The sequence below is a fragment of the Heterocephalus glaber genome, unplaced genomic scaffold (genome assembly GCF_053883595.1).
Source record: "Heterocephalus glaber isolate CG9 unplaced genomic scaffold, H.glaber_assembly_v1.0 deba00001461, whole genome shotgun sequence".
In the NCBI taxonomy this organism is placed as follows: domain Eukaryota; kingdom Metazoa; phylum Chordata; class Mammalia; order Rodentia; family Bathyergidae; genus Heterocephalus; species Heterocephalus glaber.
The window spans coordinates 28,826,705-28,851,468 of record NW_028258308.1 but is presented as its reverse complement, the minus strand read 5'-3'; the positions used below and the strand labels follow the sequence as shown (position 1 = coordinate 28,851,468).

Genomic DNA, 24,764 nt, shown 5'->3' with positions numbered 1-24,764 from the left:
TATGACCTGTTTGATGAGGATGAGGTCAGGGAGGGAACTGAGTTGGGAAGACCTTGCTGGTTTCCGTCCCTTTAATCCAGAAAGCCTTGGCTTTCCCTTTACATGAAATCCCTGTAAAGGAAGAATTTCTCTCTCATAAGCAATATTTATCCAGTGACACATACTTTAGCAATTTCTAGGTTACTTGTCATAAAGAACTATATGACTCTGAATTAATTAAAACATCTTCTTGCTTGTCACCTGAGTCTTGGATTTTTGTAGATTAGGAGGAATCTCAAGATGGCAATGTTGCTAGGTGTGAATTGGTATTGATGTGGACTCCATGTTTGCTCCCCCCAGCCCAGGGTCCAGTCCCTAGGATGAAGCCCCAAAAGACAGCCTGAGAGGCAGATAGCTTAGAAAGTTGTACCCTATGTTGCTCCCCAAGGACATCGGGTGTGTGTATTTCTAGTTTAACAGCATCAGTTAATTACTAAAAGAGATAACATACAACTGTGTTGTTAGTTGGCTGTACTGGCCTGACCTAACTAACATCACAGACAGCAGATCAGCAGGATGGTATTTCAGAACTCACATCAGCAAGCTTGCTGTTACATCCAGTCTTCACTGGGTGTTCTGGGAGATTGATTCCAGGATCCTTCAGGTTATCCAAATCCAGAGTTACTTAAAGAAAACCTCATGATATTTGCATATAATCTACCTGTTCTCTTGTACGCTTTAAATCATCTCTAGATTACTTGTAATACCTAATAAAATGTAAATGCTGTGGAGTTAATTGTTATATAATATTCTTTGGGAATATTCTTTGGGAATAGCCAAAGAAAGTCTGTGTGTGCTCATTACAAGTACAGCCCCCTGTCCAAATATTTTCAGTCCTTGGTTGGTAGGATCTGTGGATATTTCTGTTAATAAAATTATGGGGAAAGCAAAATAAATTTTCTCAAACTTTTGTAGACTCCTGTATGTTCTTTCACTATCCTTGAACTTTTGATTCTGGGATATTTTTTTAGGGAAGCCTGTGTTTTCTCTGTTCTCATTCTTTATTTCCAAAGGAACATCTGGCCAGCACTTATTTATTTATTTATTTATTATTTATTTGGCAATCCTAGAGATCAAACCCAGAGCCTCTTACATGCAAGACAAGTACCGAGCTATATCCCTGGCCCTCAGTCTGCTTTTATATTGTAGTATATTTTCCATCACAACATACCAGTAAACAGAGAAAATTTATGGCAACTACATCCCACTTCTCACTGTGCCGCGATTTCAGATCATATTCACAGCCCAGGTGTGGGTTCAGCCTTTCTCAGGAAGTGTGCACTCTGTTGTTCAGTTCTCTGGGCTATCCTACCCATGCACACCTCAGAGAAAGGTGAGACGGCTGTCCTGATCTGGGTTTTTAAAAATTTTGTAATGTATTCCAATGTATTGGATAGCTAATGTCACTGTCAGTATCAATACTATTCCACAGGTTAGGTCGTTACAAATATCCAGAGAAATTTAAAACATCTTACTATAGAAAACTGTAATTTCATTTGAAAATAGAAATAAAAATTGACACAAATGCTTCTTATTAGACAGCTTACTTAGAACTGTTAGTGACTTCACAACTGCCCAGCTCTGTGATCTGTACAGAGCAAGAGATTTGGGAACCATGATACAATGAAATTCCTCACTCTGGAAGGCTGAAGCAGGAGCATTGCTGGTTCAAGCTCAGCCTGGGCAACATGGGGATTTAGTGAGAAATTCCCTCAAAATAACAAATAAATAAATAAATAAATAAATAAATAAATAAATAAATAAATAAATGTGGGCTGAGGATCTAGAAGAAGAAATTTCTGTTTGCATATTGGCTACCAGGATTTGAAAGTTCTTTTAATTCCTATGATGCTAAAGAACATTTCTGTATGAAAAACTCTAAGCCTATAGAAAAAGAAAACAGGTATTTGAGAAATTAGCTATACTTTATGTCTAAAAAGAGGTACCAGATAACCTAGAGAAGATAAATACATACAGCCAGATCACATTCCCAGGAAGTTACAAATATGGGCTTGCAACCTAGATGTTCTCTTAATACTGTATTTTTTTCATCATGCTAAAATGCTGTGAGTTCTACTTTTGAAAGTTTGTGAGTTTTAATATAAAATATTGGTGCTTCAATTTTCAAATTGTGTGTTAGCTGGATTTTAAGTGAATTTGTCATTAGAGCATGTAATATAATATCCAGTATTTAGTTCAGAAAAAAATGTTAATTGAATAAACATATCATGGAAAACATGCCCTCATGCATAAGAAAAATATAGAGAATCACCCAGTGACAGCAATTAGTAAACCAGAGAATGAAATAAAAACCAAGGAAATATATATATTGTTAAAAGATTCTGGAAAAAGATACTTTTCAAAAGTATCTCTCCCTTAGACATATTTATAAGGGCTATAAATTTTATACGCATATTTTTATAACAAAAGTTCTTGTTTTAAAAATATTTTTATTATCATATTTTAAAAATAAATATTTCCTGTTTATTTATCCAATGAACGTGACTTTGGAGCTGCTGTAGGCCAGGCTGTGTACAGAGTGCTGGGCATATATATTAGTGAGCCAACAAATCACCTGGTTTTATGATATTAACAAACTAAGTGTGAGAGATAGGCAATAAAGAACTGTAGCAGATTGGTAAAGTAGAACTCTCTTGTTTTCATTATTTTGCACAGTAGTGTTAGTCTGGTTGTGAAAACATAAACTATACTAGTTATGTTAGCAGAGAGAATTTAATATAAGGAATTGTTTTGACAGGTATTAGAGGACTGGGAATGCAAAGAAGGAAGAAGTGAGTAGGTAGCAAGAGAAACTGCAGGAAGCAGCTCTCAGCCTGGGTCAGGGGAAGAAAGCACAGAACCTAGATTCATCAGAACCTGAAAGCTTGGAGGAGATCCAGGCTCTGGGAGCTCAGAGGAGCCCATGGAGTCAGGATGCAGATATCTTAGGGGCTCCTGGCCAGCTGGTACTGATACTTCAACAGCTCAGAGGGCTTCTGAGGGACTGGGACACATCTCTAGGAAAGGTCCTCACATGACTGGTGTGGTGTCTCTTAGGAGTGCAGATAGCCTGGTTCTGGGAGAAGAGACTGGAAGCTAACTGACTGTTACTGGAGCAAATGCTACTGTGGGGAAGAGCTGTTGCTGGGCAACTCTGGTAGGAACAGGAAGCCACCAGAAAGGAGAGGGTCCCTTCTCCTCCTCTTGCCATCAGGCTCCCTATGCAGAGCCACCTGGAAAAGGAGAAATGTTGTTTGTAGAGTTCCCATCCTCAGGACACAAAGCAGAGTGTAAAAGGGAGAATTTGGAGAAGGGAGATGATTGCTGGATAGCAAGCACAGTCCCAAATACATTAGTTGGCAATCACTCCTTTGTCCTGAAGCTGGTTACTATATCACCTAAGCAGGACTTGCAGAAGAAATGCCTAAATTTCTATTTTGTTGTAGTAAAACATACATAACATAAAATTTACCATTTTAACTATTTCTAGATGCAAAATTCAGTGGCATTAAAAACATTCACATTGTACAGCCAGCACCACCATTCATTTCTGGAACATTTTCATCTTCTCAGAGAAAAATTCCATACGTGTTAAACATTAACTCCCTACCACCTTTCCCTGCTATCCTTGGAAATCATCATTCTACTTTTCTGTCTCCATGAATCTGACTGTTGTAGGAACCTCACGTAAGTGGAATCATAGAGTATGTATTCTTCTGTGACTGGACTTAGCATAATGTCTCCCAGGTTCATCTGTGTTGTAGTGGTGACAAAATTTCCTTCCTTTATAATAACATGGAATAACATGGAATCTGGTTTTGTGGCCTTTAGTTGAGTACCCACATTGAAGGACCTGGACACTGGGAAGAAGATGCATTCAGAGGGAAGTTTAGCATGCAGTGAATGTGCCTTCCCTGGGAGAAGAGAGGAGATGTTTCTCCTTGTTCTCAAGCTAAGGGCAGGGGCTTCTGGAGGGCCACATCAGAAGCTCCACATGTGCCCCCTGCAGTTAAGAAGACAATAATCTTCAGTAAAGTTTATGCCTGAAAAATCCCAAAGGCCAGTAGAAACAACTATGGCAGTGAAGAGTGGGGATTGTTTCAGAGGCACCTTCACTGAAGATGACTTGAAGATGAGCGTTTCCCTTGGAATGGATGTGGGCCACACAAGACAGGTGGCATCAGCTGAGATAGGTGGACAGGTGAACACATCCTGGGGATAAATGCTGCAGGTGTAGGTCAGGATAACCAGATGCTGGGGACCTGTCACAAACAGTCAATGGCACATTGTCTCCCCTGTATCAGGAAACTGCAGTTGAGAGGTCTCTGGGCATGAGGGTCTGCAGAAAATTGGTGGGACATTCCATGAGGACACATGAGATAGAGAGCAACCTTCAGTTACCATCATGTTCAGGATCACAGATGTGAGCCCATGCAGTTCCACTCAGAAAGGATATTCCTGGTGTCCTGGCCCCTCCTTGCCCCTCTCCTGTAACCACGGTAGCCCTGGAAAGGTGGGAACCAAACTGGAGCTGGGATGAGGGGGGCAAACAAGAGGAGAGACCACTGCCCTCTGCGAGGTTCCTTGTGGCAGAAGGCCCAGACTAGGAGCAAGAAGGTTTCAAAGAGGGAATAAAATTTGGGTTTCATCCTTGGTTTCCAACAGAGAATGCTTTATGAGTAAAGAATTTAGAGAGCATTATTTTTATATCTGAAAGTTAATGAAAAATTTGTGGCCCTGCCCAGGTTTTCTTTAAGAGCAGTAAAAGAAGGAGTCCCACAGAATAGGTTTCCAGAGTCATAAAGTCGCCTACAAATTCTGCCTGTCTGACAACACAGGCAGCTTTGCAAATGAAGGTTTCTAGTTGTAATGAAGGCTGTGGGCAAACTGAATCCATGAGTATTGCAGTCTGAGCTGCTGCCTGACCTACAGTGAAAGTGTGGGGTTGGTGGAAAGAGAAACCTTGGAACCCACAGCATTATTAGTAAAACAAAAACCATTTACTCCTTTTGTACAAAAGGAGGCATGGATTGAAGCAGCAGTGGTAAAGTTTTGTTTCTTTCCTTTTGTTTCTCTGGCCACCCAGTCAGCTAGATTCAGCAGGAGCCCTGAGATTGACAGGTGTTTTATGATCACTTAACAGATCATAAACCTGAGGTTGTCAGATCACATCGGAGGAAAGCAAATAGACAGAGACAGCCTTTAAAAGAACTTTTCCTAAGAGGAAGGAGTGAAACTAGGGCTGAAACTAGCCTGTGATCTGTGATCATGCATGAGGCGATTGCTTTTTTTTTTTTTTTGAGTGAGAGAGAATGAAGCATATATTTATACTGAGGAGAGAGATCTAACAGTGAGGGAGAAATTGATGGTTGAGAAGAGAGGGAGAATTACAGAAAGGAAGATTTTATTGTCGAAAAAAGCATCAGATTCAGTGTACAGTTTGTGGGGTTGCTTCATAGAATAATACATGACTCTGGCAAGAGAAAGAGGAAGACGGTATGAAAACAGATACAAATAAATTACTAGAACCACTGCTATGAACCTGAGGGATCAGAATACCCACTCTTGAGCAATATACTTGTTATATGTATCATATATTTGTTGATAAATAGATCCATGTTATTATTATTATTATTATTATTATTTTGGTACTGGGGATCAAACTCAGGACCTTGCGCTTGCGAGGCTGGCGCCAGAACCACTGAGCTAAATCCCCAGCCCGATCCTTGTAATTATTGAACACATGTAGACCTCAGAATAAATTTAGAGCTTTTCATTTGCCTCTTTCTTCTAAAAGTAGTGGACCAGGGGCCGGGGATTTAACTCAGTGGTTTCACAGCCTGCTGTGCAAGCGCAAGGGCCCGAGTTCGATCCCAGGTACCAAAAAATAAAATAAATAATAAAAGTAGTGGACCAGAAAAAAATGCTCTTAAATCAATGCTTCTAGTTACCAGTTGACAATTATCTACCACTACCATATATGCCAGATACAGTGATAGATATTGTAGATGAAGAAATGTCAAGTATGATTATTGTCAAAAAAGAGTTGAAAGTGAAGCTAGGGGGAAAATGTACACATATGAATATAAGTTTTTTCAGTTCTACGTGAGAGGTAGAAACTGACTCTTGATCTTTAGATCGATTAGGAACTTATTGAGAAGCTATGGAGTGTATAGAAAGCCAGAGAACCAGACTTGGAAATTAAGCATGCTCCATGTAAGCTCCTAATGCCAGGAACCTGAGACATAACAGTCTGTGTAAGCCAAAGCCACCTTTATTGATGAAGAGTCCAGCTGCCATACTGGGGACCACTGCCATGGTTCTCCTGGGAAGACAGTATACCCTGGACTATGTTACCAGCTCAGAGAATACTTCCCTGGGCACCTTAACTGAGCCTTTTGTAAACCATTGAAACATTATAAAAGGCCAGTGATTTCTCATAGGTAGATGGTGCAATTAGTGATAGGGCATTGTATAAACTTTTTCACTATAAAATGAATTTCTTGATCAAAAGCAATGTGGTGTGAGATGCCATATTAGTTTCATTAAGATAATGCATCAGTACAGTCTTCTCATGATGTGATGTACTCAAGATGTGTAATGACAGCTTAGTGAAAGACCTATTTACAAAGCATTGACAAGGGATGGTGTAGTGCATCAGAATTAGCAACATCAAGAAAGCTTTATCATCCCTAGTCCTGAGGATGCAGGAGAAAAACTGGCTACCAGAAGTTGACAAGAACTTTAACACTAGGAGAGAGCTGCTCAGTAGGAATTGTGACATTCAGGCAAGGGACAAAACAATTATTAAACTCATCTCATTATGGAGGAATCTAGTAATCAATACTTGATTTCTGCCTCTTCTGCCTCCTCCCAAATACTCCTTATTCTTCTTGAAGGCCAAACCCAAATGGATGCCTGAGGAGAAGGGAGCTTCCTTACAGTGCCTTCTGGCAGTCTTGCTACCAGATGGTGTTACTAATAGCATGGCAGGCAAAGGAAGAGCATTCAGATGCATATTGAATGCCTACTCTATTGAGTTCTGTTGCTGCGTTTGAGGAAAGAAAGTGCCCCCAGAAAGTCAACCTCATATCAGACAAGTTCCCTTGAAGCATTATATATACCACGGGCTCAGGGTTTATCACTTCTTCTGGTCAGCTGAGCGTTCAGCATTAGTAGTAGTAAAATCAGCCAGAAGAGAGAAAGACTCCATTGTTATTATGCATATACATAGCCATTATCTTTGTCAGTGTGCTCACTTTGTTCATGGGCCTAAAGAGTAAGCACTGGCGGCTGAGAATGAAGGTTACCTTGACTATCTTATTTTCTTGAGTTTAAAATATTCTCACACTCAACAATCATGAGAAGTTCATAAGTAAGACTCTTCTCCAAACTGTGTCTCTATATCTGTATCTAACCAGCAAATCTGGTAGCTACTTCATGGTATGGAGTAGGCCAACTTGCTGTACTTGATCTGATCTTGGATCTGGATAGGCCACCAGTGAGTCTAGATTTTAATGTATCAGATGAACAAGCTCCTAGATCCTCCTCCAGTTGCCCAGGTTGGCCTGTAAATTCCAGAATCCCTGGCTAGTGCACCCATATTGATAAACTTTGTATGATCTAAAATTTCATTTCTCTCTTTTGGCAATCCATACGTGTGGATACTCACACCAGATCTTTGTCTTCTAAACTCAGCCATCAGTATTTCTTCTTTCTGTACGTTAAGTCTTCTGTGTTTGACTTTATAATTGTCTTGCTGGAGCATGCAGGAAAGCAACAACTTACAGAGTTGGGGATAGGGAGAGGTGGAGGGAGCACGGTGGTGTAGAATGGGCTGAACTATATCCCTTTTACAAAACCTCCCTCTGATGGTGGAATTGTAGGGACCACAAGGAAAAAAGGATTGTTCTTTTCAAGCATGTGAAGAGGTGCTGTATCCATAAATTTCACTCCTAGTCTCAGAGTCCAGTTTTCCCCTGGGTACTGTCTTGAATTTCATATAAAATGCTTAGTAAGGCTATGAGTTCAAGTAATTTATCAACCTGTGGGTTCTATCTAGTTCTTGAACAACTTGAAGAGATAAGATAATCAAGCTGGTGTCTTTCCTTAAGAATTAATTGATTATAGAGATATTTTTCCTTCATAAGCAATTCAAATGCCTCACTACCTTCTTAATTTCACAGGCCTGAAGCTTTTCCGTATTTGGACACTCACTTTCTGTACTGTAGGTGATTAATTCAGTTAGCTTTCAGCCAGTGTGTATGGTTGGCTGCCAGATTCCTTTTCTGTAACATTAATGATGGTTTTCAGAATTTTCATCTTTTCTGAATGAATTGGATTATAACTACTAGTTCTTTAAAAAGTAATTAGTCAAATTTTTTTAATTACAAGCAACAGAAATTAATTGTGGACACCTTAATCAGAGAAGAAAATTTTCTAAAGTACACTGGGAATATCATAGATCAGAAGAATGTGGGCTGGAAAGTGGACATGAACCAGGACAGTCTGAGAAGGAAAGAGGTGTCCTGGCAGGAGTCATTTGATCAAGACACTGCTACCAGGGCCATGGGCTATAATCACTGCTGTATATCATCATGGGTCCTTTGCCTCTAAATGTCTTGCTTTAGACTCAGAGTCCAGAATGAGAATTCTTGACAGATTAAACCTAGCATATGATGAGGCTATTTGTGTGTAGCAGACTAGGCCTATGTAATAAGTAAACACAAACTAAGTGGCCTAAAATAACAGAAATGTATCCTCTTACAGCTCTGGAGGCTAGGTATTCTAAATCAGTTCATCAGCAGGGCCATGCTCCTACTGAAGGTTCCTTGGGATCTGTTGTTCCTGGTGGCTCTAGAAGAGTGATAACAAATTTTTTAGAGCTTTCAGTGCTAACAAATAGTCCGCTGTGGCACACGTGCCATAGGTTCAACGCCCCTGCTCTAGACATTCCTTGGCTTGTGGCAGCATCACTCCCATCTATGCCACTCTTCTTCTGTCTTCTCTCTTCTCTCTGTTATACTTGCTATTGAACAGGACCCACGTGGATAATACAGAATGATCTCATCTTGTGATGGCTGGACTTTAGGCTGAACAAATGGGAAAGGGATGGGGAGACAACTAAGGGGAATGGGTCAGAGGTGGAATCCACAGGATGAGATCCTTGTCAGTACAAAATTTAACATATATTTTATGCATATGGATGCTCTTCCTGAAACTCAAATACATAATCAGATTTTATTAATTTTATGTTTTGAGTAGTGACCCTAGAGTGCCTGTTTTGGAGTCACTTATAAACATATTTTTGAAAGACACCAGTACATAATTTATCCTCAATTACCCTTTTAGTTCCATCCCTAGAAAAATAAGTAGCTGACACACATTTATAGCAAATAACATGACCTTCATTTAAAACCTTTTTCAACAATCCTTCACCAGTAAAATGGCTTTGAGATTCCTCATCCCCTCCTGCCTAAACTATCCTTCCTGGGAGGAGAGAGAACAGATAATGAATGTTTTGCTTCTCTCTAATATTGCCTTTCTTTATTATCACAAAATCTTCTAGCAAGCTGCTATTCTGAAGAGCTGGTTCCTTTCATCTCCACACAGACTTAGAGCTGGTTTTGTCAAACTGACCCGAACAGCGAATGCCCGGAGAAAGCTGGATGCTCTGTTTTCATTTTCCTTACATCTCATATATGATTGTCCTGTTCTTTTCTGGAATTCTCTAATCTATAAAATCAAAATGAATTGTTGTATAGTTACAGTGAACCTGGCCTACTCATAACCTGTGGAGGAATGACGTTTGATATTGGATCTCATGATCTAGATTGCACTGGGAGTTCTGATTTTGTATCAAATTAAAAACAGTATCATCCTCTTTTTATTATTTTTTATATTACTTTCCAGTAACTCCCCCCCCCACACACACATTCCACACCCAGATGTTATCACATTCATTTCCTTTATTTATATTTTGGAGGTAATATCCTACTCCTACATGAAGTCTATTTAGACATAGTCCTTGGAAAATTTCAAGAAAAGCAAAGGACTTGGGGAAATATTTGGTCTGCTTGCCCTGAGGTATCCTTTCCTGTTGTCTGCTTTCTCTCAATAAGTATTTTCTCCAGAGGAATTTGATTGTCCTTGATGGGATTTTACCAAGGGCTACATTCTCCCAGTGTCACGTTTTGTTGTCTTGAAGCCCTAAATTTGTTCTGCTCATAGGATTTCAATTAGAAATGTCATTTGTTTCCTTCTTTGCCATTTTCACAGTGTTCTCTTTGGCAGACCATGGAAGAGTTTTGTGTACAGTAGAGACTATTGGCTCCTAGGGCAGTGAAGCTCAGCCAGTCCCAGCAGCCGGAAGGAAGCTCCCCACCTCCATCCCAGGCTCCTAGGGCAGAGAAGCTCAGCCGGTCCCAGCACCCGGAAGGAAGCTCCCCCGCTGCCATCCCAAGCTCCTAGGGCAGAGAAGGTGAGCCACATGGGCACCAGAAGCACTCCCCCCACCCCCCGGCGTGGAAATGAGAAGACACATAAACAAGCCTCAAAAACAGACTTCTGGATCACCTACAGCAATCCCAAAGGGAAATGAGATGGAACAATCTGATACTCAACCACCTGGACTCTCTGAACTGGCAACAAAAGAGGATCTGGGAAAAATGAAATCAGAAATAATTACTCAGATAACAGCAAAGATTGTGCTCATGGTGCAAGACATGATTAATAAATCTAGAGAGGACACAGATAAAAAAAATAGAGGATCTGAGGAACATAATGGAATCCCAACATAGGAAACAAATGGAATCCATAAAACAGATACAAACAGATTTCCAAGAGATTAAAAACTCCATCAAAAGTCTGCGCACCAGAATGAACCAATGTGAGGATAGAATTTCACATATAGAAGATAAGATTGCAATTGGTGAGGAGGAAAAGAAAAATTGCTTTAAAATTGTATGGGAACATGAGAAACCAATCCAGCAGCTGCTAGACGATGCAAAGAAGAATAACATAAGACTGATTGGAGTCAATGAAGGAAGAGGAGAGAGTGTAGATGACATAAAAAAACTCTTCACAGAAGTGATGGCAGAAAACTTCCCAAGGAGGGGAAAAGAACTTGACATACAGATAAGTGAGGCACATAGGACTCCAGCTATCCTTAATCAAAAAAATGTACACATAGGCATATAATAGTTAGGATTCCAGAAATCCAACAGGAGAATAAAATTCTACAAGCAGTGAGAGAAAAGAAACAAATCACATACAAAGGAAAGCCCATCAGAATCACAGCAGACTTCTCAAGGCAAACCCTTAAAGCAAAAAGAGCTTGGAGTGATGTATTTCAAGCCCTAAAGGAAAACAGCCTCCAACCCAGATTGATGTACCCTGCAAAACTATCTTTCAAAATTGATGGAGTAATAAGACAATTTCATGATAAAGAGCACCTCAGGAACTTCATGAATACCAAACTGGCACTCCAAAAAATTTTAGACAATACCCTAGGAAAAGATAATGAGGATCACAACCCCAGGAAACCCAGCAGAATGAATCCATTGGGCATGACAAATTAAAAAGCAAAGGGGGAGAATCCAAAAAAAGAAAAAGTCATGACAAGGCTTTTAAAACTTTTGACTTCATCTCCCTAATGAGTGTATAATTCAATCTTATTATTGTACTGATTAGTATTTTTCTGATTCTAGAGTTGCACACCATTCCTTGTGCTATACTGGCTATTTATCATCTTCTTATGTCTACATTTTAATTGGGTTGTCTATTAATGAGTTCTAAGAATCTTTATATATTCTGCTCATAGGTTATATGTATTGTAAATATGGTCTGTTTAAGGACTACTTTTCATTTTATTGATGTCATTTAAAGTTCTAAATTTTGATGGTATCTCATTTATCAATTTTTTTCTTTTATACATCATATTTTTTGTATCCTAGGTAGTTCTTGCCTACCCTGAATTCATAAATAATTTCCCTTATAATTTCTTCTTAAAGTTTTATACTTTTAGGCTTTCTTATTTAGGTTCATAGATCCCTTCAAGTTATTTTCATGTATGGAAAAAAAGGGTTGAGGTTAATCTTTTATATACGGATACCAGGTGTTCTAGTGCCATTTGCTGAAGACACTATCTCTTCCTCAGCTCTTGAATCGAGTTTATATTCTATAAAATGCTAATGTTAAATAATCTTTCAAAACTCAGTGGACCATATATGTGTGGTTCTATTTCTAGATTCTCTGTTTTATTCAAATGATCTATATGTCTTTCCTTACACCAACACTGCCTTGATTACTGTAGGTTTAGAAGAAGTCTTAAAATTGGGTGCTAAACGTCTTCCAACACTGTTTTTGTTTTTGTTTTTGGCTTTTCTGGGTCCTTTGTACTCCCACATAACTTTTAAATTTCAATATCCAGTTCTTCATTTATAGCAAGTATACACAGACCTGAATTTTTATATATACCTTGTGTTTTCTAATCCTGCTAAATTCAAGTACAAGTTCTAGGGGCTCCTAGAGATTTCTTAATATTTTCTCTGTAGATGATCATTTCATCTACATATAAAGATTTTGCTTCTGCTGTGCCAATCCTATCCTAGTTGTGTCATTTTATTGCAGACTATTTTGGTTTAGACCTATGTTTCAAAGTCTAATGGACAGATGAAGAGTAGGCATATATGCCCTTGTTCCCCACTTTATGGAGAAAGCATTGTATCGTCTCCATTCATAGAAGGAGTTTTTGTTGGAAGTATGGAGTACATGTCTTTGATCTGTTGAGAAGGTTCTGTTCTACTTCTAGTCTCCTGATAGCTTTTACCATGAACAGCTGTAGAATTTAGTCCAATACTCTTTCTCCAACTAGTGACAGGATCATATGGCTTTGTCCTTTCCTCTGTTAAAATGATTACTTTTGGGGGTGGATTTTTCAATGCTGAACCAACACTGCCATCCCTGTAATAAAACCACTTTCTACATACTGCCAGATCTGACTTCTAATAGTTTGTTTTGTTAAACAAATTTCTATCTATGTTCATACTTTTTTCTTCTATTATCTTTATCTAGTTTTAAGATTAGCACAAGGTTGAGTTCCTAAAATGAGGGGAGAAGTGTTCCTTCTTTTTTCTGCTTTAAATGTTTGATATAATTTATCAGTTGAAATGTTTATGAGCCTGCTGTTGTCATATAGGTAGGTTTTCAAGCTAGGAATATACTTTCATTAATAGGTGCTATTCAAATTTTATATTTCCTCCAGAGTGAGTTTCATTAATTTGTCTTCTAAGTTACTTCTTAGAAGTTGTCAAATTTATTTCAAAAAAGATTTTTGTAATATGCTTTCTATATCCTTTTAAATTCTGTAAAATCTGTGGTAATGTCTCCTAGATGTTAATATTGTAATTTAAAAAATATATAACTGATATTGTGTAACAGGAAGAAAAGGTCTAAAAGAGCAGGGGAATTGGGAGGGGTAGGGGAAGGGAAAAAAGGGAAAGGAAAAAATATGAGAAGAGGAAAAAAATGGGAACAAGGTCTTTGCAAATAGGGAAGGGTGGAGGGGGTGAAGGGAGGGCAAGGGAAGGGGGAAAAAAATAAGAACCAAGATACTCATGTAATGGTACAAGATCCCAATGATGAATGCAACTGTATTTTATACCTAAAATGTACCAATAAAGTTAATGGGGGAAAAAAAGAGATTATTAATAAGGCTGTTTCACTGACTTCATTATTTAGAAGGAGTCATGAAGTCAAATCATCACCCCAAACAACAGAAGTAAATACTGCTTGCTATCTGCACTCTTCTATCAATCACATGCTTGCTTTCCCCTATTGTTCAGCTGCTATTCTGTGCTAATTTCCTTTGAGCCTGTAGATTATAGATGGTGGGGATCCTGCCACCTCCATATCTTGGCTTTTTTCATAGGTACCAGTGCAACTCTTGCCTAGTGCGTGCTGTCAATTATAAAAAATTTAATTATGGTAGTGGTCTAATAGCAGGTGGCTAGCTGCTCCTTTATTACTAACATTTATGGAAGGTGACCTTTGATGTTCTTCCCTCATTTCTCTTCTTACCCTGCACAACCTCATTTGATTTGATTTGCTCCCATGGGTATAACTGCCAAGTCCTAGGATAATAATGACTTTTACGTGATTCTAATCCAATCTGATTTCCTGAGCTGCATGTTCATTTTACTGTTTCCTTCAGATACTATAGAGTAAAAGTCTATATATTTTAATTTTCTATTTCATTGTATGTTTCCCATATTAAATCCTAGGCTCCTGAATGGTGAAGGGGGTGAGAAGGAACTGTTTTATCTTTATCCTTAGTGGCTTACATGTACCAGAAAGTACAAATATACCATTAGTATTTGTTGATCAGGTGATTGTGCATTTTATTCTAGTACAGAAAATCCCTTTTTCCCCCTTAAACTAACTTTGGCCTTAGTCATGGTTTAAAATGCTGACCCTCTTCCTAAGAAAACTCACATAATGGCTTAACCCCAAATTTCAGAAGGTTCAATTTGGAACCTTTGCCCTAGAAGATAGCTTCCCATTTATTCAAGGAAATGAGGGAAAATGCATTTATTTTAGTGCTAAATATGCAGATACATGGCTGTCAGAGTAAAAGGACATATCAGAGTTCAACTTTTTAAAGATACTTTCTTGTTTTGTCTTTACCCAGAGACTTTTTTGAGAAGATTATAGGATTTGTACATTTTAGACAGGGGTGTATTTGGATCATAATTTAGAAAAATTAAGGGAAGTTAGCAATGTATGTAAGTGTTTAGGGGTATCAGTGGGCCACATAGATACACCTCCTGCCTCTGATCCCACCCAGGTATCTCATAAAGGCCTTCCGCACCTTTTAAAATTCTTTCCATATTCTTCCTGGCCAAAGTGTTCAAGACTTTGCCTTCAGAGGCTGACAGGCCTAATTTCTTTGGGAACTAATGCCTGAAAGAAAGGCACATGGATGGCCAAGTCAGCTGGGACAGTGAATGGATAGCCAAGTCAGGGCCCAGAATCCCAGTGCACAGCCTTTAGCTTTGGGGGATCAGTAAACAAACAGCATCTTCTTTATCCTAAGACTGTATGAGGAAAGATGAGATTCTTTGACTACTAGCCCCATTGATGTCCTTCTTAAATATACTACCTAATGGGTCAACCTCTTTGGCTCCCAACAGCACAGATTATATAAATGTGATCTAGAGATACCTGAGGTTAAAGTACATACACAAATTCAAAAGACATAAAGAGCTAAAGCTTGCCAAAGCACACCCAGTGATTCTTACCTAGGAACCAAGACTGTGGTGTCAGTGGGATGTTGGGAGAAACCACAGGCAGCACATCCTGCTAGCCTGAGAATCACTGTATACACCAAGCAGTATGTCTGTGGCAGTGTAGTATATACCCAAAAGACATGGACATTAGGAAAAGTGATTGTGAGCTGTGATATGGGCCAAGGTCCAGTCGTCTCATTTTCAGGCAAACAATTAGGACCCAAGGCATTTACTCTAGAATGGGCTTTTCCTACCACACCAGGCTTCTCTAATAATCTCATTCTATACCCCCAAGACCCCTACATTACAAAGTGCTTTTTGGTATGGAAAGTACAATTATTTTTAAGTAGCTAAGAGCCTTTCGATGAGTTTCATGATCAACTTATGAAAAAAAAGATTAAACGAGCAATGAAAAATAACTAGGAGTACCTCTCAAAGTGATATAGAAATAGCTGATAATATGAACAAATATTGACCAGTTCTGTTGCACCAGAATGATACAGTACAATTTAGTAATACTGTCTTCATTGGTATACGTTTAATTAAGCCAGTGGATTCAGTTGACTCTCCATGTTTGTAATTTTTCCAGAAACAAGATGAAATCATTCAATTTCATCTTGGGAGAAAGTACTATGTGTTTTACAGAAAGCTTAAGAATTGATTTATAACTTGCTTATGTAATTCTGGCACATTCCACGTATTAACTTTTCTTTGTAGTCCTTTTTCTCTGGGTAATTTATTCATAGGTCCAAAGGTCAACTTGAACTATAAGCTAGCTCAGTAATTTTATTATGTAAAATGACATTTAGCATTTTTTTGTTGCAGGCTCTGTATTCTCTTCAGAAACTCATAAAAAGTGGTTCATCATGGGAAGGACAGCACTGTTTGATTTCACTCCTACAACTTTTCATTTACATTACACTGAGAAAGTCATAAGAAACAACTGTTACCATCTGAGGGCAGAAACTGCTATGATGTACAAAGGCAAGAAGTGATTTTCCTGAATCACAGGATGACTCAGGTTAGTAGCTTTCAGCTTTTACTGTCATTCAAATACTAAGAAAGTTTTTGGCAATGAACATGGTTAGTAAAAATTAGTCCCTGTTTCTATCATTTTAAAATTTATAACAATGTAATATAAAGTAAATTGGAGTTCACTTTTGCACCACGTAGAAGAAAGTATTTGAAAATACTTCTACAGGGTAAAAAACTCATAAATATTTAGTACTTTTTTATGCTTTTCTAAGACTTAAACACATTTTTAAATGATAGGTTTTAAAATAACGTGTAGATGTTAGCTTGAAGTACCTTGTATGAAGTAAAACATGAAAAAGCTGTATATTTTATAGTTTTTAATATGTAAAGTCTTTTAAACTGTCCTGACTAACTTGTATTTTAACTTTAAAATTATAGTTTGAGTATATCTTTGAAATTTAAAGCAAAAGTTTATATTCTCTCTTTTTAATATTGTGTCCCTTGTGGCTATTTATAATAGAAGAGTGATTTATAATATTTATATTTGTCTTTAGTTATAAAAATGTGACAATTATATGCTTCTGATATGTCTTTAAAGCAGAACTCTTCTAAGGCAGAGAATCATAAAACACAATCAGGAAAACTAAGTCTTAGCTCTTCTTTCCTTCTTTCCAACTGGCTCCACAATGGAGGGAATACTTGCAATTTATGATCAAAGACTTGAGGACCAGCTTGTCTGCAGGAAAGTCTTGCAGAGGGAGCTAAAGACATAGCTCACCATCATTAGTTATTGAATGATGCTTTGTGTTCAGCACTATCCTAGGCACTATATATGTAAATATATTTTTATATATAATACATATATGATATCATACATGTCTGAATCAAATGTTGTATTTACCCTCCAGGAGCTTATAATCTAATTAAGAGCATATTCAGAGTTGGGAGTTCAAAGTAGTGTTGAGAGAAATGGCTTAAGAGTAGTAGAGATAATAAATCTGCAGTGTATAGAAATATTATGAGAGATCATACCTATAGTTTCTATGACACCTTTATGAAGGAGGAAGCAGCTATGCATTTAGCATTTAGATAAGGCTTTGGTAGGGGAAAATGATAAAAGAGCATTTCAGATGATAGAGAATAGCCTGCTGGCCTTACCAAAAACCTGAATAAAGAGCTGTATACAAGGCCCACTCAGGAAAAATTGGTCACCTGTTAGTCCACTTTATGTTGCTGTAAAATACTTGAGGCTAGTTTATGCTTAAAGAACAGAGGTTTGTTTAGTTTACAATTTTGGAGCTCATAGTCCAAGATTGGGTGGACTCTTGCCCTTTCGCAAGAGCCTCCTTAGCTGCTTCACAGTCTGGAGAATGGCATGTGGTAGAAGTTTGTGCATGAGAGAACAGTCACAGGTGGGACAGGAAGTCAGAGGGATTCAGAGGCCAGGCTCTTTCCTTAACAACTTGTCCTTGCAAGAAGTGAGTCACTTTACAAAATCAACTTTACTACCTGCCAGGGATGATGCCCTCATGACCTCATTACCCTGCACCCGACTCTTAAAGGTTCCACCACTTAAAAGGTCACACTACCTCAAAATCACCACCTTGAGGACCCAGCTTCCAGCCTGTGAAACTTTGAGTACACCCTCAAACCACATCCAAACCATAGCGGTAGATTTCTTTGGGTGGAGGTGAGAGTTTTAGTCTAGGTAGTTACAGTGTGGAGGACTGGAAAGGTAGACTTCAGCTGAATCAGGGAGGGTTTGATGGTGACCCAAGAATAAAAGCTTCATCCTGTAGACAGTAGATGACCCATGAAAGGTTTTCAAAGGAAGGGAGTATTATTAAAGCACTACTTATAGGAATATTAATCCGTCCCAGCACTGGCATGAAATAGAGGTTTCAATCTACATGTTTTCTTGATTCATGTAGAGAAAATTACAAATTATAGCCACCAAGCCAAGAATGATATAAATGCCATCCAGTCCCTGAGGATGGGAGCCACCTGTGGAGATAAAACAAAGCCTTCTCAGAGTTTTCTAGAGCCCTGAGGACCAAGTGTAGTGTCTCATCTCCTTGATGACACAGTAGGAAAACCTTTTTCCGGAATCACTTTTAGCTCCTCTGATTATTTTAACTCTTTATATATGTGTGTGTGAGTATCTACATATTTGACAGTGATCACTGGGAAATTATAGACTTAGAAAAGAATTTTTTCATTTTTTTGTATTTGTGGACACATTACATATTCAAAATTGCTTTTGAAATCATGGTTGTTGGATTTATGGCTCAATGCACCCATCTACAGAACATGGCAGTAAGAGATATTCAGGGTGGGGAAGGATGAGAGGGAGCTATAGCTTACAGAGGGGTATGGGGAAACTGTGGGAGTTGTGGATGTGTTCATTATCTTAATTGGCCTAGTGTTTTCTCAAATGTATATATGTTTCAAAACTTATCAAATGGTACACTTTAAATATGTTACATATCAATTATACACAAACAACTCTTAAAAATAAAATTTAAAAATATAAAAGAGATACTGTATAGCTCATTTTGCCAGAGTTTCATTATTCAGTTATTCATTAAACATGTTTAGACCAAACGAGTTAAGGATATACTCTAAAGCATGCCAAATTGACATACTGACTATTTTAAGCTGAAATCACTTAAACTGTAACTGCAGAAAGGCCATTTGGCTTGCATTGCCTTCCTTACATGCAACAAACCATAGATTCTTTTGCAAGGGATGGCCTTCACATACCAAGACAGGAAGAAAGCCTTGACTGTTGGAGATTCATGACTGGGCCTGCAATGAACCTGAATAAACCAACAAGTGACCCTTATCTTCCACTGGTTTCTACATCAGGCCCTACACACACACACACACACACACACACACACACACACATATCTCTTAGTGACATCACTATAATATACTACCCTAGTCCAGGGATCCGTTTGTCCTCTCATCCCTTCACAAAGTTATATTAGATAGATAGATGATAGATAGATGATAGGTAGATAGATAGATAGATAGATAGATAATTAGATACTGAGGGCTTAACACAAATGTATATAAACTGTTGTTTCTTTAGAAATTCAGAGTCTAGTAGAAGTACTTAACACTTCTAGAGAACACTAAAAAACTTTATAGAACTGTGATACATTTCAAGTCCTGTGGAGCTTAGGTAGAAGGGCGTTATATTTATTTGAGAAAGTTGGAGAAGGCCCCAGGGAAAAGTTGCTATGGGCTCACAATATAAAGTTTAAGAAGTGGGATAAAATATGCATTCAGTTTTCTCACAGTTTTGTTAGAACACTTTTGTAAAAAAGAAAAATCAACACTTTATTGAGAAAAATACAGGAAAAACAAGTTATCTTGTAATGGAACATGATTGTCTTTATTTTTCATTATCTAGATATTCACCATTTCTTATACTCAACTAAGTTGTTTATTCCATTTTTGAAGGACAGAGGAACTTAACATATCTCAGCTTTCATAACAGGGAAAATTTCCTTGTAGAGACCAGAGAAGAGGAATTTGGCAAGACACACACTGGTTCATAAAGCTTCTGCTCAGAAGTAATCTTCATCTTTCCTGATCACATTTAATACCCAAAGCAAGTCACATGGCTTTGCTGAAATTAAAGTGAGTGAAGTGTTATCCTAATCCTACCCTCAGAAAAGAAAATCCAAACTTGTGACTTCTCAATGGAAGCCCTGATTCTAGAAGCAGAAATTGCTCATATCCTCTATTCTGTTCGTTCCTCAGGGAACATACCAAGTCACTTCCTACTTCTCTTAGCTTCCTATTACTTTCTCTTCTCTTTTCCACTCTCTGAGGAATAAAAGCTGGAAATTAAAAAGGAGAAATAAACAGCCCAAAACAAAAATAGAAAGAAGGCTTTTGAATTAGGGTGGACTCCTATAGAGATAAGGTGAGAAATCCAACAAGTACAAATTTAGAGGAAATTACTGACTCTCTGAGTTGGGAAAGGTAAAGCTTAGCCTCTGGGACTGCAAAAACCAAAATCTCAGAGACTGAAGTGAAGACTGACTGTGCTGACATAACTCTTCCCTCCCCATTGATCTCTCCACTTGCTCTGTGTGACCTCGTTCTCTCTACCTAGGAGAGCTCTTTGCCATATGGTAAGAAAGACATTGGCAGCAGCTTGACTTTGACCTCTTTCCAACTCTATGATGCTGGATGCAGGCCCCTCTCTTGGTTAGCTCCACAGAGACACCTCAGGAAGTCTCTGCTGGACTCAGCTTTCATCCCTAGGTCACTTCTGAGCAATGACTATGTGCAGGGACATAGAATACAGTAAATGGCCATGCTGGGGTCACTCACCATCCAGAGGGTAAGATACAAATGATCAGAAGAAGGAGGGTGGTGAACTAGATTGGACCAATAAAGACACTGTAGTTTACTTAGGGGTAGATGTTCCTAGAGTGTGCTTTTAAATGGAAATCTAATCATGTGCCCTTCCCACTTACACCATTTTAAAACCACCTGCCATTGTATTTATGGTAAAATCCAAATTAGTTCTAATTTTTCTGTGCATTACTTCGTATGACTTTTCCCTACCTTTTAGGGATACCTTTTAGTATTTTTCCTTTTCACATGACTCTACAAGGCAATTAGCCACATGAGCCTTCATTTCCCAAGAAATGTTAGCTGTAAGACATTTAAACCAGCTATTCACCCTCTTCACATGTCTGACTTTGTTATCTTTCAGCCTCTCTCCCCCCACACACATGAACACACGTGTGCACACGCACACACACACAGACAAGATTCATTTTTATTGTTGGGAGACAATTCTCCATGGTTTGCTCTGGCTTCTGCATGTGTACATGTATGTATCAGCTTTTTTTCTGGATTATCTTTTCAAGGATGCTTGCCTAACAAACAACCTTGAAAGATAGATAATAGAAAAAGTGTCTCCTTCAGGTATTAAGTTTTTTTTTTCAGTCTAAGATAATAATACATCTCTCCCTAGGGCAAGGATAGGTTGGGTAGAGCTTCCCTTATAAGATAGGGGGATCCCTTAACTTTAGGATTCTTCGCCTGTAGTACAAACCCCCTGTGTGCAGATTTTCTGCCACAGTCTACCTCTGCATCATCTCCATGAGATGTGAGGCCAGTGGGAACCAATGCAAACCTGCAGCTTGTGCTGCTTGCTGTGCTAAGTATTAAAACCACCTGGCCTTGACCTTGGAGTCTTGTGGCTTCTTCTAGCATCCACAAAACTATGGAAAGCTTATTTGTTAGCCTGCAAGCAGGATAAAATCTCAGGTGTTTGATGGTTCTTAGCAGAAATAGAACGGATTTCCAGTAAATATTCATCCTTTTTAGGCTAAAAACCAGGGCTAGGGATATTACTTAGTGGTAGAGCACATGCCTAGTATGCACAAGGCTTTGGTTCAGTTCCCAGCACTAAAAAACAAAGTTGTAAAACCACCACCACAATCAAGGCGTGGAGTATTTTTATCATCCTGAAAAGCCTTCTCATTTCCCCTTTGCAGTCAGATATCTCTCTGCTTCAATCCCTGACAAGCACTGATCAGAATTCAGTACATTCAGTCTTGCTGTTTTACTCTTATAGTTATAAAAAGAATTTTGAAAATTATTCAAGCGTTGAAAAAAACAGGAAAAGAGCTTGAGCTCTGAAGAGTGAGCAGGATGCTGGAAATAGAAGTGTACAGGAAAAGAAGCACAGACGAGGCTTTTTCGGAGTTAGAATAGGCAGGTGTGCAAATGACAGGTCCTGCAAAAAGTCCAGGAAGTGGAGAAAATATCAAATAGTGTGATTCTGCATATGAATATTGGAGACATACAGAGAGGGTGTCAATAACCACGCCGAAGAGGGCAAGCAGAGCTTGTGGGACAGGGGAAAGAACAGGAGAGATAAGTTAATGTCCCACAGGCTCCTGTGCTTTATTTCAGCTCCTTTGGAAAAGTAAGTCTGTCCTTTCTGTAGCCATTTCTGTTCTTTTTGTCTTCATGTTTATTACTGTTTTTGACATTCAGCATTCGATTTTGTTGTTTGTTCATTCCACAGTTACACTGTAAATTTTATAGACTGGTTGAATAGTAACAAAAAATAAATGGGCAACACTCCTGAAACATTATAGTTATTTGAAGTGTAAAATAGTGAGTTCAATCTATTCTTAATTCAAAAAATGTTTTTCCTGTCTTAGGAAAGCTAGGGTTGTACGATACAGAAACAAAGTCAAGTGAAGAGTATTTTAGAACTAAAATGGAATATGATAGAGATTCAAAGGCAGGAAGTGCACTAGGCCCAAGCCAGTGCTGTAAAAATGACGATTTTGTGGAGTTGATGACCCTGGGGTGCTGCCTAGACCTCATAGGGGAACTAAACTAGAAAACCATCTCCCAGTCTTTCCCCTCTCTGCCTCTCTGTCCTCCACAGTGCTTAGGAAATGCTACCATCTCTTAGCTTGGTTTTCTCACGTTTATTTTGCAGACCAGTTTTTTCTTGATTCATCCATATATATATATATATATGGCTTAAAGCAGACACCAAGTGACTGCACCCAGTCACCTGTGGTCATCTAACTATTCAGCTCTTAGTTTAGATTCTTTCAACATGGGCCCAGCCAGTGCAGCTGGCATCCAGCCGATGGCGCAGAAGCAGCTTCTTTCAAGTTGGCAGTGATGAGCCATTCTGTTGTGTTTTCCCTCTGACTTTCTGTTTAAAATATATAGTCTCATCATTTCCATTAAAAATCACATGAATGTTGAGGATACTCAGGGAAAATATTGCTTTTGTTTTGGGGAGACTCTCAAATTGGAAATCGTTAAAGTTACATCTCTCAAAATGTCTCCGGCAGAATGTATTCTCAGATTAGACAAGATGTGTTTAAATAAAGAAAAAAAGTGTTACAGGCTCAATGATTTTGAGAAAAAACTAGATTTAAAAACCAATTGTGGGGCCGGGGATTTAGCTCAGTGGTTCCAGTGCCTGCCTCACAAGCACAAGGTCCCGAGAGTTTGATCCCTGGTACCAAAAAAAAAAAATTGTGACTCTTTTCTGCAGGATTTCTGAAACCCTGTAGTATGCTGGTATGCATTTTGGAATCAAAGGAAGGGCGTTACATATGGCTTTGACTGCTGACCCTTTCTATCTGGAGTATTTTATATGTCTGGAATTTGATAGCACAGGTTAAAAAGCCCAGACAGACTAATTTCCCTAATTTATTTTACTTGGAATCCTGTGTTTTTATTTTACTGCTAGTTTATTATCATACAAATGCTACCAAATCCACAAGGAATTAGCTTATAGAGTGTATCATCAGCCAGTATTTACTAGAGAAACAGATATAACACAAGCTATACAAATATATATGAATTTACAAGATTGGCTTACAATGGCCGCCCACAGATTCAGATGAGGAAGGGTGCAGTCTGCACACTGGAGACCAAACGGTTTAGTGGCAGGTCTGGAGCTCACTGTTGTGTCCCTTGCGAAGTCTGTATCAGGAGGCCAATGGGTCTTCAATGGAAGGCTGAAGAGTCTATGCTGGAAGGCTGAAGGATCCGTGCTGGAAGCCAAAGAGTCTGTGCTGGAAGCCAAGGTGAAGACAAAGACTGGAGCTCCTCTGTCCTTCCTCATTTCCCCTTTACACCATCCAAGCCACTAGCTGCCCTAGGGTGGATCCTCCAAACCCTAGGGTGTGGAATTTTGGAGCCCATTTAGTTAAGCCTCTCTTAACTGAACTTCTCAAATTGATAAAATCAATCAACCATCATAAACAGTGTATCTAAAATTCAGATGGAAAGTATTGTAGAAAATTTGAATCCATAGAGTTTCAAAACTCTTATATTGGATACTTCCAACTCTATGAGTCAATAATCATGATCAGCAGTTTATTTTGCAGCAGCTAAATTAACTGTAAAATACAATAAAAACAAAATAGATTCACATTGATCACTTGTCTGAAAAATAGCTATCTCTGAGAGTACTTGTTTATAGTAAAGTCTAGGAAATTCCAGAAAAAATTTCGAGAAAGGAGTCCAAGCAGTGCTATGCAGATACTATAAATTCTAAGCTTAAATTGAAGCCATTTTAAAAATACAAATTTGGAGAAATCAAGTTTCTGTCAGTTGCCTCTTACCATTTGCAAATAGAATAGAATAAAATGTATTTCTTCCAGGATTCTTCAAATTATATTGCCTGATTGATTCTTTGGGCAGAGGGGAAGTTAAATAGCCTTGTATATACTGAGATTTTGATTTTTAAAAAGCAGTGATTTAAATGTTTGGGTGTTTCTCCTTTGTAGACAGTTAAAGTTATATGTTTGCATATGTTTCCTTGGTAAATTCCATCTGAAGGTGTCATAAAATCTGGATTGAAGTTTTGTTTGACCTCACACATTAGATTGTACTCTGGTAGCAGTTTGGTCTAGGATGTTTTGCAAGAGATGTGGACATACA

At 38.4% G+C, this 24,764-nt stretch overlaps 1 protein-coding gene across 9 annotated transcripts in view; it reads left to right on the top strand.

The window, feature by feature from the left end:
* Trmt9b (tRNA methyltransferase 9B (putative)) overlaps nucleotides 1-24,764 on the top strand; it is a 67,100-nt gene that overhangs the window by 17,881 nt on the left and 24,455 nt on the right. For 7 of the 9 annotated variants that reach the window (XM_021246657.2, XM_013066638.3, XM_087217216.1 and 4 more), the window contains one exon: nucleotides 16,152-16,347. The gene's annotated coding sequence lies outside the window, so the exon portion shown is untranslated. Of the gene's footprint in view, nucleotides 1-10,317; nucleotides 10,369-10,434; nucleotides 10,520-16,151; nucleotides 16,348-24,764 lie in introns of all 9 variants that reach the window. The other 2 variants (XM_087217214.1, XM_087217215.1) reach the window with 1 other exon arrangement.